Source organism: Notamacropus eugenii, chromosome 5 (assembly GCF_028372415.1).
Source record: "Notamacropus eugenii isolate mMacEug1 chromosome 5, mMacEug1.pri_v2, whole genome shotgun sequence".
Taxonomy (NCBI): Eukaryota; Metazoa; Chordata; class Mammalia; order Diprotodontia; family Macropodidae; genus Notamacropus; species Notamacropus eugenii.
In genome coordinates this window covers 255,172,271-255,187,411 of record NC_092876.1, presented here as the reverse complement: position 1 = coordinate 255,187,411, position 15,141 = coordinate 255,172,271, and the positions used below count along the sequence as shown (strand labels likewise).

Sequence of the window (15,141 nt, the reverse complement as noted above, 5' to 3'; positions counted from 1 at the left end):
GAAATGGCAAACCACTCCTGTATCTTTGCCAATACCCAAATGGAGTCATGGAGAGTTGGATACAATTGAATGTACAACACACAGACAAGTTATCTGTATCTCAGTTTCCTCATCTACAAATTGCAGAGACTGAACTAAGATTCCCTGCCAGCTCTAAAGTCAATGATCCTGTGAGCTAAGTGGGACATTGTGCTAAATAAAAGTGCTCTGAGAAAGTTGAGGAGGCAGAAAAGACTTTGGGGAGGGAGTACTTTGAGCTGACAGAGGGAGGCTCAGGAAAAGCTTTCCAGAAGAGCTGCCACCTGCCCTATGCCTCAGAGGAAAGCAGGGATTTCAACAAAACATCACAGGGTTTTACAGTTGATACTATAACAAATAATCCCACAGCCATCCTGGCACAAATGAGAAAGACAGCAAACTTACCGAGTTTTACTTTCTGCTGTTATTAAACTTTCCTTTGAAGTAACCTCAGTCTCTCCCCCAGTCACTATAAAATAGCCTCCTCTGAACCTTAGCTAATTTATCTCTTATACATTCCCCTGTCCTTTTCTTATAACTGAAAACCATAGTAATTTAATTTCCTTCACTTCTGGTTTTTAAAATAAAATTTTGACATTGAATATAATCTCACCTCTTAGTATTCCATCTCTGTACTGTTATTTCTTACATAAAGAACCCAATCAGTCATCTGGTGAATTAATGTAAATTCTTTATACACAATAGTATTCATAGACATCAACATGATAAATAAATTTTTTTAATTATTCCAAGTATTTTGGGCTATAATTCACAAGCCATTAAAAAATTTAAATGGTTCTTAATCATTAACCTAAAATTCTCATAAGCAGGCTTATTTTTAAAAAATACATAAATCAGTCAATTGAGAATCCTCCCCATGATTCATCAGAATCCTGATTTAACCTTCCTTTTATTCTATACTAATGAATATACTTCTCAATCTTTAAAAAAAAATAGTCAATCTTTGCAGAAGAATGAATTTCTGTAAGCTACTGAACCCTTACAGAGCTTCTCTCATTTCATGTTGTCTTCACAGTGACATGATGGTTGATAATACTCTATACTTGAAGTCAGTTACAAAGTATTTTCACACAGATGATCTCATTTGGGGTCTATAACAACACTGTGAGGTAAGTCGGGATTAACATTATTATTTCCAATTTTTAAAGATGAAATGGGCTCCGAGGAGTTAACTGAGCTCCCTCTAGGTCACAAAGTTAATATGTGTCAAAAATGGAATACAAATCCTTCTGACTTCAGCTCTCATGTCCTTTCCACTTCCATGTGTAATTTCATACATTTTACACAGCTAACTCAGGTTTGATGTAAAGATGCATCATTATATTAAGGATCTGACATTCCATTAATGTAGGCAATCCTTCCACCAACACAAATCACAAGCCCTCTATGGCTTGGCATAGTCTTTAACATTTGCTTGGCAACTAGACTACTGAAGAATTTGGAGTAAAAGATCATGGCAGATAGGATGCTGGACTTTCAGAGGAGATAGTGTACACCTTGAAAAATGCTATACATCAGCTTATATGGAGGAGGACGAGGTGACAGTGGATAGAGTTCTAGGCCTGTAGTCAAGAAGATTCCTCTTCTGAGTTCAAACCTGGCTTCAGACATTTATTGTTTACGTGACCCTGGGTAAGTCACTTAACCCTGTTTGCCTCTGTTTCCTTACCTCTTCTTAGAGAAAGATACACTCCAGTGTCTTTGCCAAGAAAACCCCAAAAAGGGGGTCATGGTGAGTCAGATGAGACTAAAACACGAGTGAACAAGTGACACTCTCCCCCACCCCAAAAAAAAGGAATCAGTAAACATTTAGTAATCTACTATTACATAGCAACCTTGTGGATCTAAATAAAAGCATTAATGATCCCTGTTCTGAGCTAAGTACTAAGGACACAGATATAAATGGAATAATCCCTACTCTGAAGGAACACACGTCATACCTAGAGAAACAACTGCTCTTGCAAGCATATACAGAATAAGCATCAAAAGAACAAATAAAAAGTAGCTAACTACAACGTACTGTGGGGAGGAGCACACTGACAGGGCAGCGCATCATCAGGACAGGTTTCATGTTCAAGGTGGTGTTTGCCTAAGCAATGGAGGAAGTAAGGAATTCTAGGAGGCATCAATCAGGCTGGAGTGGATTACATCAGAGATGTCAAACACTTTGCCTGCAACACTTCAGATTACAACAAACCAGATTAAAATGTAATTAGGAAATACTTGAAATAAATACAAATACACTAAAACATAGGTAACAATATTTTCAAAATGAGTCCATGTAACGCCTGTAGAGATCCTTGAGTACAGATTAGTGGCCTCTGTTTTTCTTTGAGTTTGATAATGCTGCATTAGAGGCACCGAGAACAGCTAAAGGAAAGGAAAGGAATTAAGAGATGAAGCATCTTGCACAAAGAATTGAAGAGAGGCTAGTTTGGCTGGATTGCAAAGTACAGAATAGGGAGTAGAGTCCAGTGAGGTTGGCAAGATAGGTTGTAACAGGATTGTAAAGGATTTTAAAAAACAAATAAAAGGGTTTACATTTTATCCCAGAGCCAATAGGAAACCACTGAAATTAACCTAGTAGGGAACATGGTTAGACCTTTGGTTACAGAAAAATCGCTTTGGCAACAATGTCAACGAAAGACCTAGAGTGGGGAAGGATGTGCAATGGGGCCAATTAGGAGGCTGTCGCAATAGTCCAGGTGAAAGGTGATGAAGGTTTGAATTTAGATGGTAAGCTTTCATAGCTGACATTATGACCTGGCAGATGATTGGATATGCTAGATGATGCAGAAAAAACGTCAAGAATACAATCATTAACCTAGGAGACTGGAGGAAAGGTAGTACTTTTGACATAAATGGGGAAGTTTAAAACGGGTGGGATTTCAGGGAAAGGGAATAAATTCTATTTTGGACATGATAAATTTGATATTTTTTCCAAGACATTAAGCTTCAAATGTCCAATACGCATCTGCATATGGTGCTAAATGATCATTTGATTAACTGAGCAACTGTGCAGTTGGGAGTGGGCCTGCAGTGAAAGTGATCAGTCCCTATAACTGGCCAAGTTTGGAGGAGTTTCAACTCTGCATTGAAATATGACCAGAAAGTGATGCACTTGAGACTAGCGCTGTGACTTGTTGCTAACCTCCTCTGTCCCTGGCAACTCAACATCCAAGAAGACAGCTGGGATGAAATGCCATAAAATCAGATGTGATGCCCTACAGCATAGCTGAATTATGGACTTCTGAGCTCTACCTAGTTCTCTCTCAGCAGAGTTAGGTAGAGTTCGTGGCCTCGAATACACACAAGGGGTGCAAATGTAAGCCTATCTTAATTAAGATATTCACAGAAGGTCTAAGCAGTTTAATTGAATCAGTCAATCAATTTAAAGTGTAACTAGGTAGGAACAAGTTCTTAATCTGAGAATATTGAAGCTCTGTGAACATTGAATAAATAAAGGTAACATCACCTCACCTATACATCACAGGGTTATTGGGAAGATCAAACGAAGTAATACGTACAGTATTATGTAGACCTTAAAGGAACTATATAAGTGCTAGCTTTCATTAGTAGTAGAAGCACCCTTTTAATCGGGGTGGGAGATTAGCTTGGAAGGGGATGCCATTAGTACAACCATGGTAAATACCTATATTGTCCAAGAATTCTGATAATCATTGATAACAGGGACCTAAAACTCCATTATCTGTAAGCTGAATGTCATCTTCTCTCTCACTAACAATATCGTATAACTCTCTGTCCCTCTGTTTGGATGAATACAGAATTAGATTGGCATAAGGAAAACTCTCCATGATTATTCCTGAAGAGTAATAAAAATTTAGATTGACAGTGGGAATGTCATAAACCTAAACTCAAATTCAGGTTTGAGACAATTAGTTAAATTATTGTCTACAATGTACTTTTAGGAGTCTATTGCAGTGCTTAAGCAGACTTTTTTTTAACCTTTCTTTAGTTTTAGAAATGGGATTTTTCCCCCAATTAATTAAGCAGAGAAGGCAAATATCATTAGCACTAAAGTAGAATTAAAGCCCAGGATAGTTCAGGCTGATGTTTTCAATGCTGTTGCTTCGTGAAACAGGAAGAAGCTTACATTTCGATAATTATGTCTATTACATCAATTAAATGAAGAGATTACTTGATGAAATAATGGTTTTTATCTCAAATAACTGTTTCTATCAAAATCTGTGCTGCCACTTAGCATATGCCCTTTCTGTGGAGACAGTTAAGGGGATAGAGTTGGTAAAGGAATAAATAGGTACGCAGCGGGGAGAATGCTGGATATGGAGTCAAAAAGACCTGAATTCTAATTGTGGTTTAGATACTTACTAGCTATGTGAGCCTAGGCAGAGTCTTAAACTTCTCTCAGCCCCAGAGTTCTCATCTGTAAAATGGGGATAATAGCACCACCTAACCTCATAAGGTTACTGTGAGAATCAAGTGAGATAGCATGTGTGAAGCATTTTGCAAACCTTAAAGCAATATATGAATGCTCATTATCCTTACTTCTACTACTACTACTACTACTACTACTACTACTACTACTACTACTACTACTAGTACTGCTACTACTACTACTACTACTACTTCTACTACTACTACTACTACTACTACTACTACTACTCTTACTACTACTACCAACACCACCACTACACTATCACTACTACTTCTACAACTACTACCACTACTACTACTTCTACTACTACTACTACCATATAGCAATTAAGAGAAATGAACAGACCTGATATTCCCTGACATGATACAAACCTTCAATCTGTGTTCTGTCTGATACAGAAATTGCATGGAATAGAGTGGTACAACCCTAGACTGATTTATGTTTCCTGGCAGGTTTTCTAATTTATAGCAGGGAGCAGAATGTGGAGCTAAGGACTGAATTTCTGTCTCCTAGGGCATTCTGGAGGAAAGATGACCTATATTTGTAAATCATAGTCTTAGGATGTATTTGCACAGCTTGAAAGGAACAGTGATCAAAGGCAAAACACCTGGAGAAACTTGTATTAACTCTTGCAAATCAGAATTGTCAAGGAGTTCCACTCTGAACATTCTGATTAACAAAAGCTTTTACTATTCTAGAAACAGCTGTTAGCTTCATCTCGCTAGACTGTTCTCCTTTCATCTCAATTTCCCTTGAAATTCCATCTATTACATTAAACTATTTGCAGCCTAGGGTGTGATTTATACAGTGGTAGAATAAAGCAATTAAATAATACTGTGAAGATATTCCTCTTGAATGGACTTGTGCTTACTTTTCATTTCTTTCGAAAGGGAAGGAAAAAACCAGGGAATATTGTTGAAGGAGCTGAATTATTCCTAATAGGTCTAATGTGTTCAGTTATGGTTTCTACAACAGCATTTTGAATGTTCTTACCAAAATGAATCTATTTTGTGTGTTGTTCTTTTGGATCATCCTCTTAAATGACATTGTGTTAGTTACATGAACTTTACTGCCCAAATGTTGAAGTTATGTTTTGTATGGTCATACTCCAAATTTTCATACCATACTGCATTTCCACTAAGCTATTTTTCTGGGGCAACTTTAAGAATTTATACACAAAACTACAGACTTCACTGTCAATTTCATGGGATGCTATGGCCACAAGAATAAAAAATTTTCCTTCAAAGTACATGTTATATCTCCCAAGAAAATATAAGCTCCATCAAGGCAGATAATACTCTCTTTTCTTTTCATTCCCAACGTCTAGCACATTATGAACACTAAATAATATTTGTTAAATTGAACTATATTGAGGACAAACTGCTTCTGATAATGAAGTTATCTTTACAAGTTGGTACTTGAACTTTGGGATATGTTTTCTATCACAATGAAAATATTTAAAAACTTCTCAGGCAAGACCAGAAGATATTTCTGTAACAAGAGCCTTTGAGAATACCGGGTCACTTCCATGACATAATGAGGTGTAAGGTATGTGTGAGTACTTTGTGTTTTGCTTTACCCATAAAATTTGTGTGTCCTCATGGATCTGTCGAGAAGTAGCTTGCAAGGAGTCATGAATAGATATCTTCAGAGGTGCCTTTACTCTCCTTTCTCCAAAGGAGACTTATTCTTACCAGGAAGGAAAGCAGGAGATTGGTGCCAGAGACTGGCCACTCCTCAGAGAAAGGGTAGTTGGCTAGAATGGCATATTTCCCTTTCTCCTCCCCTTAAATATCATTAGTCTAGGGGAAGGAGATTTTAGGTTCAAGCTGAGCTTCGGACCCTATCCTTTGATGGGGAAGGAGTGCCTCAAGCTATATATCTAATGTTATGCTCTCCCTTCCCACCAAATGCCACTTCCACAAAGATCACAAGTGATGAATAACAAATAAACCCATTCATCCAAGTAAACAGCAAAGAGAAATCAGAGAAGGGGTACAGATGAAAATATGCTAGACAATAACCTGAGTGAATGATCTCATTTTTAAATAGAAACCAAATACTGTCTTCTTTTGCCTTAACTTGTAATCTCAGAATTATGGAATTCCATGTTAGAAGACACCTTAGGTGTCACCTATGCCAAACCCCACCTGAAATATACTCTCGGGGTCAGTTATTTTTCTTCTCTTTTCCCTCATGTGATTAGCTCTGAAACCATTTATGGCTCATTATTATTTATTGTATTATCGACAAGATGCAGATGCATGATAACACCCAATTAAGAAAGCCAAACTTTTTCCATTATGACAAATGCAGACAAAATCAGCAATGCAAAAAAATCAAACAATTTATATTAAATGTGATAAAATAGAATTTTAAGAAATGCTGATATTCATCTGTGGACTAATTGTAACTAAAATCAGCAAATGTAATTATGAAAAAAAATTTTCTACTATGTTGAAGTATAGAATAGGAATAAGCAGTAGAACTGTGATCAGTCTGTAGAGGTATCTCCTGGAAGAGAACATTCCCTTTGTCAATGTAGGTTGGCATCTTCTCTATAATCTATAGCCTTAGAGAGTTATCAAGGGCACTAAGTGTCAGAGGCAGAAATTAAACCCAGCCTTTCCTGGCTCCAAGGCCAACTCTTTCCAGGATGCCACACTGTCTCTCAGGATGAGGAATACTATTAAATTAATTGAATTTGAGCATATAATGTTTTATATAATAGACATATTTTTGAATAATTGACTGAAAACTGAATTTTTAAACCACATTTTACTTTAAGGATACTAGAACACTTAAAGGAACTCTACAAAGAATTGTTTTTAAAACCAAATAATTTGGGGGCGGAGCCAAGATGGCGGAGTAGAAAGACGCACATACACATAGCTCTGAACCCACAACCCATAGAATGGCTACAGGGAAGTAACTCACGGCAAATTCCGCACCCAGAGGCCACAGAACATTGGAGCGAGGGAGATTTCTGTTCCAGAGGGACCTGCAAACCTCTCGCAGAGGGGTCCTTCGCGCTGCGGACTGGGCGCCGGGACTGGGAGCTTAGTGCAGCCCGGCCGCGGCCGCGGCACCGAGAGGAAAAGATCCGAGCAGGCTTCACAGACAGGATCTCCAGCGGCCACGCGGGTCCCTCCACCCACAGAGAGATCTGCAAACCTCTCGCAAAAGGTCCGTCGCGCTACAGACGCAAAGCCCAGCCCAGACCTGCTGCGGCCACGGCTGCGGCACCGAGAGAAACAGATCCAAGCAGGCTTCAGGGACAGGATCTCCAGCGGCCGCACAAGTCCCTCCACCCACAGGTGACAGGGGTGGGTGAGAGAGTCTCTTTGGCGGGTCGAGAGGGGAGTGGGGTGCCCCCATAATTCAGGCCCCACCCCGGGAGGTAGAAGCTGAGAGGCGGCTGCAGACAGGGACTCCCCAAGCGGGCGGGAGCCTGAATCCATTGTGGAAGGTCTGTGCATAAACCCCCTGAGGGAACTGAGCCTGAGAGGTGGCCCTGCCCCGATCTCAGCACCAGAACATAATCTCGTACTGAATAGCAGCCCTGCCCCCGCCAAAAGCCCTGAGGCTGGAAGCAGCATTTGAATCTCAGACCACAAACACGGGCTGGGAGGATCAGGAGGCGAGGTGGGTGTGAGGAAAATATTCAGAGGTCAAGTCACTGGCTGGGAAAATGCCCAGAAAAGGGAAAAGAAATAAGACTATAGAAGGTTACTTTCTTGGCGAACAGGCATTTCCTCCCTTCCTTTCTGATGAGGAAGAACAATGCTTACCATCAGGCAAAGACACAGAAATCAAGGCTTCTGTGTCCCAGCCCACCCAATGGGCTCAGGCCATGGAAGAGCTCAAAAAGAATTTTGAAAATCAAGTTAGAGAGGTGGAGGAAAAGCTGGGAAGAGAAATGAGAGACATGAAGTCAAAGCATGAACAGCAGATCAGCTCCCTGCTAAGGGAGACCCAAAAAAATGTTGAAGAAATTAACACCTTGAAAACTAGCCTAACTCAATTGGCAAAAGAGGTTCAAAAAGCCAATGAGGAGAAGAATGCTTTCAAAAGCAGAATTAGCCAAATGGAAAAGGAGATTCAAAAGCTCACTGAAGAAAATAGTTCTTTCAAAATTAGAATGGCACAGATGGAGGCTAATGACTTTATGCAAAACCAAGAAATCACAGAACAAAGAGAGAAGAATGGAAAAATGGAAGATAATGTGAAATATCTCATTGGAAAAACAACAGACCTGGAAAATAGATCCAGGAGAGACAATTTAAAAATTATGGGACTACCTGAAAGCCATGATCAAAAGAAGAGCCTAGACATCATCTTTCATGAAATTATCAAGGAAAACTGCTCTGAGATTCTAGAACCAGAGGGCAAAATAAATATTCAAGGAATCCACAGAACACCGCCTGAAAGAGATCCAAAAAGAGAAACTCCTAGGAACATTGTGGCCAAATTCCAGAGTTCCCAGGTCAAGGAGAAAATACTGCAGGCAGCTAGAAAGAAACAATTCAAGTATTGTGGAAATACAATCAGGATAACACAAGATCTAGCAGCCTCTACATTAAGGGATCGAAGGGCATGGAATAGTATATTCCAGAAGTCAAAGGAACTAGGACTAAAACCAAGAATCACCTACCCAGCAAAACTGACTATAATACTTCAGGGGAAAAAATGGTCTTTCAATGAAATAGAGGATTTTCAAGTATTCTTGATGAAAAGACCAGAGCTGAAAAGAAAATTTGACTTTCAAACACAAGAATGAAGAGAACCATGAAAAGGTGAACAGCAAAGTGAAGTCATAAGGGACTTACTAAAGCTGAACTGTTTACATTCCTACATGGAAAGACAATATTTGTAACTCTTGAAACATTTCAGTATCTGGGTACTGGGTGGGATTACACATGCACACACGCTCACATACATAGAGACAGAGTGCACAGAGTGAATTGAATAGGATGGGATCATATCTTTAAAACAAAATGAAATCAAGCAGTGAGAGAGAAATATATTGGGAAGAGAAAGGGAGAAATTGAATGGGGCAAATTATCTCTCATAAAAGAGGCAAGCAAAAGACTCATTAGTGGAGGGATAAAGAGGGGAGGTGAGAGAAAAACATGAAGTCTACTCTCATCACATTCCACTAAAGAAAAGAATAAAGTGCACACTCATTTTGGTAGGAAAACCTATCTCACAATACAGGAAAGTGGGGGATATGGGGACAAGGAGGGTGGGGGGGATGATAGAAGGGAGGGCATGAGGAGGAGAGTGCAATTCGAGGTCGACACTCATGGGGAGGGATAGGATCAAAAAGAGAATAGAAGTAATGGGGGACAGGATAGGATGGAGGGAAATATAGTTAGTCCTATACAACACAACTATTATGGAAGTCATTTGCAAAACTACACAGATATGGCCTATATTGAATTGCTTGCCTTCCAAAGGGAAGGGGTGGGGAGGGAGGGAGGAAGAGAAGTTGGAACTCAAAGTGTTAGGATCAACTGTCAAGTAATGTTCTTGCCACTAGGAAATAAGAAAAACAGGTAAAGGGGTATAGAAAGCTATCTGCCCCTACAGGACAAAAGAGAAGATGGAGACAAGGGCAGAGAGGGATGATAGAAGAGAGAGCAGATTGGTCATAGGGGCAATTAGAATGCTTGGTGTTTGGGGGGGGAGGGGATAAAAGGGGAGAAAATTTGTAACCCAAAATTTTGTGAAAATGAATGTTAAAAGTTAAATAAATAAATTTAATAATAAAAAAAAAAAACCAAATAATTTGTTACTGAAGAGCAAATAAAAATCTCCTAATTCATCTACTGATGAGTTTGAGGGTAATTTGTTGTGTTACAAGGAAAAGAGACTTCCTTATTTGCTATTCTGTAGTAATGTGATCTGCTATTATCTGGTCTATCCTTATATATCTACCACTAAAGCATTACATGGTGTGGAGGTGACCCTGCTAGGCTCTCAAAAGCTGTACCAATGAAATATAAACTCTTATTGGTCCTAACAGCCCAGAAAGATTTTAAGCATGGACCCAGTAGGAAACTGTCCCTTTGATACTAAACTCACTTAATTCAGAGAGGTTCATCACTAAAAGAGACCACTTTTTTGTTGTTCACAGGTGACACCTGAAACTATTTACTAATTCATTACATCGCTATAATCTGTCACACCAATGAAATTACATCTTTTTTTAATTATTAAAAATATGCCAAGTTCAGTTCACCTGTGTATAAGAGCATGTTTTACCTCTGTAATATCTCTGGCATCTGTTCCCTTCACTCCCACTCTAGGTAGATTTTCTCATGATGCCTTACTTATATGACTACAATAGATTCTTTAGAGAAGAATACAAGTTCCTTAGGAGAAAGAATGCTTGTTTTTGTCTTTGCATACCCAATTTCTAGCACAGTACTTCAGTGCTTAATAAATGTTTGTCCAGTTGACTTACTGATCTCCTTTATTTTACTGTCCTTAGCTGAATGAATGTTTCCTATACCCAGATGGAGTCACTACCATTACTATCACTACTGCTAATTTGTTGTTGTTCAGTCATTTCAATCATGTTCAACTACTTGTGATCCCATTTGAGGTTTTCTTGGCAAAGAAACTTAGAGTGCTTTGCCATTTCTCCAGTTCATGGAGATGAGGAAACTGAGGCAAACAAGGTAAAGAGACTTATCCATGATCACCCAGTTAGTACGTGTCTGAGATCAGAAAGTTTTTCTGACTCTAGGTCCAGCACTTTATACACTGTGCCACCTATCTGCCCACTACTATTACTCCTACTCCTACTCCTACTCCTACTCCTACTACTAAATACAAGCTGACACGTAGTATTTTTCTGATTTGCAAATCACTTTATGCACATTATGTCCTCTGAAGTTCCCACATTCTATCTGCCATGATCTTTTACTACAAATTCTTCAGTAGTCTTCGATAGCCTCCAAGGTACAGTTCAAACTTATTTACCTAGGATTCAAGGGACCCCTAGAAGCTAGCATCTTTCTCCATTTGAGGTCATATCTCATATCATTATTGTCTTCTCCAGACAATCCGAATAACTCTTGGATTACCAAGCATTCATTGCCCTCCCATATGCCTGTGCAAATGCTTGGCCTGCTGCTCATGCCTAGAATGCTCTCACTCTCCATTTTTACCTTTCAAAATTCTATGTGTCCTTTAAAGCCCACTTCAAATGGCCCCTCCTTCAGAGTCTTTCCTGAGCCTTCTGGTATTTTTTTTTTTTGCTTTCCTCTTCCAACCTTAAAACACTGTTTTGTAACTCTCTGATAAATTTACCATTTCTTATTCACACAATAAAGCTATCTTTTTCAGTGAAATCCATTGTAGTTGCTTTTTAAAAACCTGAATTCCCCTCTCTCCACAAAAATGAGCATCTCCTTTTAGGGAGCAGAAGAGAAAAAAAGGATTGCAAGTTTCCCAAACCATCACTTATGTTTTGCTCTACCCTTTAAATATACAACAAATTCGATGTGCAACTTTCAAAACTATCTGGCTTACTATGAATTCTTTTGGTCTTCCTTCCATGTTCTGCTCATTTAAAAGAAAAAGTTTCAATGAGTCCTTGTCTTAATTTTACTTATCTTTTTTCAACCCTATGAAACCCTGTCTTTAGCCTTTTTCTTCCTCTCACCTCTCCAACCCCCAATTGGGGGTAAGGGGAAAGAGAGAAAAGAAAAAGAAAACTCATAACAAATAAGATCATATGCCTTCAGAAATTATCATAGAAGCACCCCCAAGGACTACATTAATCTTGTAGATCATTAAATCATTAGGTTAGTACTTTAAATAGACTGAAAGAAAGTACACTAAGTCACAGTATAATACCCGAGTAGGACTCAAGTTAGGAAAGCTTCATTCCAGTGGGGTGCTTTGTGTCTATTTTTTAAAAATTTCTACTCTTTACAGAAGAACACAAAGCATCCTATATCATCAGTGTGCAAGTACTTGTAACACTATGAGCTAAGCAAATATTCTTATATTAAATTGCAGAAATACTGCAAGATTTAATGATTAGTATTAGTATTTGCACAGGTACCAAGCTTTCAACTGATCGGAAAAAAATGGTAAATTCTTTAATTCCCCAAATAGGTAACTTCACAGCAATAACTCACACCTATCAAGGATTTTCAATCTATAAGATATTAGATTCAACAGGGATTTCAACACCTCAGAAAACCAATTACTACTGAGAGTTGCAGCGATTGATAAAAGAACTGAAAACTGAAAGTTAAGCTGTTACAGAGATTAAATAGTCTAAAGGCTAAGAAAAATATAAATCTTAGAAACAATCACAAGAAAAAATTAAGAAAACTTTTTTTTCACATTTTAAATATATATCCTTTTCTGTATATTTACATAATAACACTTCTAGCATTCAATTATTCAAGTATTTTAAGAGAACAAATTAATATAGGCACTTTGGAAAGTACAATAATTAACTAATCATCTAGATATCTGATTTCCTAAGCTATATTTGCTACTTGAGTAAATAATGACCAAATGACCTAAATGTGATTAGGTGCGTTGGGCTCTATATCGTTGGCACAGCACAAATACCTCACCCTTGAGGAAACTTTCATGATGATGCCCAACCAAGAATAATCTTTCTCTTCTCTCACTTTTTTCGTTTATAATCCATATTCTACAACCAGTATTGTATTTTTACCTGTCCTATTCTTTAGAGAACAGTTTAGGTAATAAAGCACATGACACTGTTGTAAATACTGCTATTTTGTTCAACAATTATTTCATATATGTATGTATATGTATCTATGTATGCATACAAACATGTGTATGTGTGTGCATATGTGGATATGTGTGTCTAACTATATCTGTATTTACACATATTTATCCATCCTTCCATCCATCTATCTATCTATGAAAGAAACAAAAACAGAGATGACTACAGGCAGCCAGGTGGCATGGTTAATAGAGCGCCTGACTTGGAATCAGAGAAACCTCAATCAGAGGTGGGGAACCTACTGCCAAAGAGTTCTGTAAAGTTTGGATTTAGTCAAAGGGCCTCACTTGAGGACCTAGAGGGCATCGTGTGGCCTCAAAGTCTGCAGCTTCCCCACCCCTGACTCAGTTCACATCCCACTTCACTTACTAGTCTTACCAACTATGTAACCCTGGGTAGGTTATTTAACCTTGGTCTGCCTCAGTTTCCTCATCTGTAAAGTGTGCATAGTAATAGCAACTATCTCACAGAGTTACTCTGAGGATCACATGAGATAATATTTCTAAAGCGCTTAAGACAGTACCTGGCACATGGTGGGCATTTAATAAACGCTTGTTCCCTTCTCCATCCTCTTCCCTCTCCCCCTTCCACTTGGGTGGGAGGGGAGAAATGGGCACAGATAGTTAAGTATAAAGTAATATGAGGGAGGTGGCTGACAACAAAGAGAACCAGAAAATGCCTCCTTTGGATCTGGCACCAAAACTGAGTCTTAAAGGAAGCTAGCCATTCTGAGAGGTGGAGGTGAGGAGGAATGTGTACATCCCAGGCAATGGGGGTGGGGTGCGTGAGGTCTGTACATTTCTTCTAATAGTATAAATTTTGTAATTTAGCTTATTGATCGAGTCCTTCTAAGTTCTAGTGATCCCAAACATCAATCAATACTTATTTTTATTCATATCAAGAGATTAATGATAATCTAATGCAACCTGAATTACAAGTGATTTTTTCAGTTCAGCTGCATGAAAATAAAAAAACAAAAACAGAAAAGTATTTATTTGAGTTATTTAAAATATTTTTAATGCCTAAAGGCTCAAAAGTCATATATGAAATATCAACCCAAATTTAAATTTAATTCTCTAATTGTCAGGGAGAAGACGAATGGTGAATCAGGCCCCAAGCTCAGTAAACTAATTCCTAAACTATTGTGAGGAAACAGTTCCACAGAATTTCAGCTGGGTAGCACATCAGCTGTTCTGCTCTAACTCGTACCTGAAAGAATTCCCACACTAACATACCAAACATATGGTTATCCAGCCTTTGTTTGAAAACCTCTAGTAAGAGAGACCTGTTCCACTTCGAGGCAGCTTATTCCACTTTGTGACAGCTTTAATTATTCAGAAATTTTCCTTTCTTGTCTTCCTCAGATTTTAGTTTCCCTGAATTTCAAGGCAAGTGTGTGTGTGTGTGTGTGTGTGTGTGTGTGTGTGTGTGTGTGTGTGTGTGAGAGAGAGAGAGAGAGAGAGAGAGAGAGAGAGAGAGAGAGAGAGAGAGAGAGACAGACAGACAGACAGACAGACAGACAGACGGACAGATAGATAGACATAGTCAATGAATAACCTTATGCCTCACTCATTCTGGTTCCCCACCAGCACCTTGGTTGAATCTATTCCTCTAGCTTTTTTTTAAAATATATTTTAGCTTTTTATCCTGGTTTAACCCCCTCAGTCATTCGGTAGATGAAAAATCTTTAATCATATTCTGACTAATCTTCCTGAAACCAAATTTGTTATTTCACTCCTCTTCTCAACAATGTCCTGGAAAGTTATAATAAAGATAACACTGTTTGTGTATCATGTGAGGAATAAAACAAGAAAGCATGTGCTCATCAAAGACATTTGCCAGTTTCATGGAGGAGATCTAGCACCTAGTCCAAGTTGAAAAGGGTCTACTCAGGAATGCT

General features: G+C 38.5%; 1 protein-coding gene across 16 annotated transcripts in view; it reads right to left on the bottom strand.

The window, feature by feature from the left end:
* The window catches only part of GULP1 (GULP PTB domain containing engulfment adaptor 1), a 383,611-nt gene that overhangs the window by 260,469 nt on the left and 108,001 nt on the right, over positions 1–15,141 (bottom strand). The gene's annotated exons all lie outside the window — the stretch shown is intronic.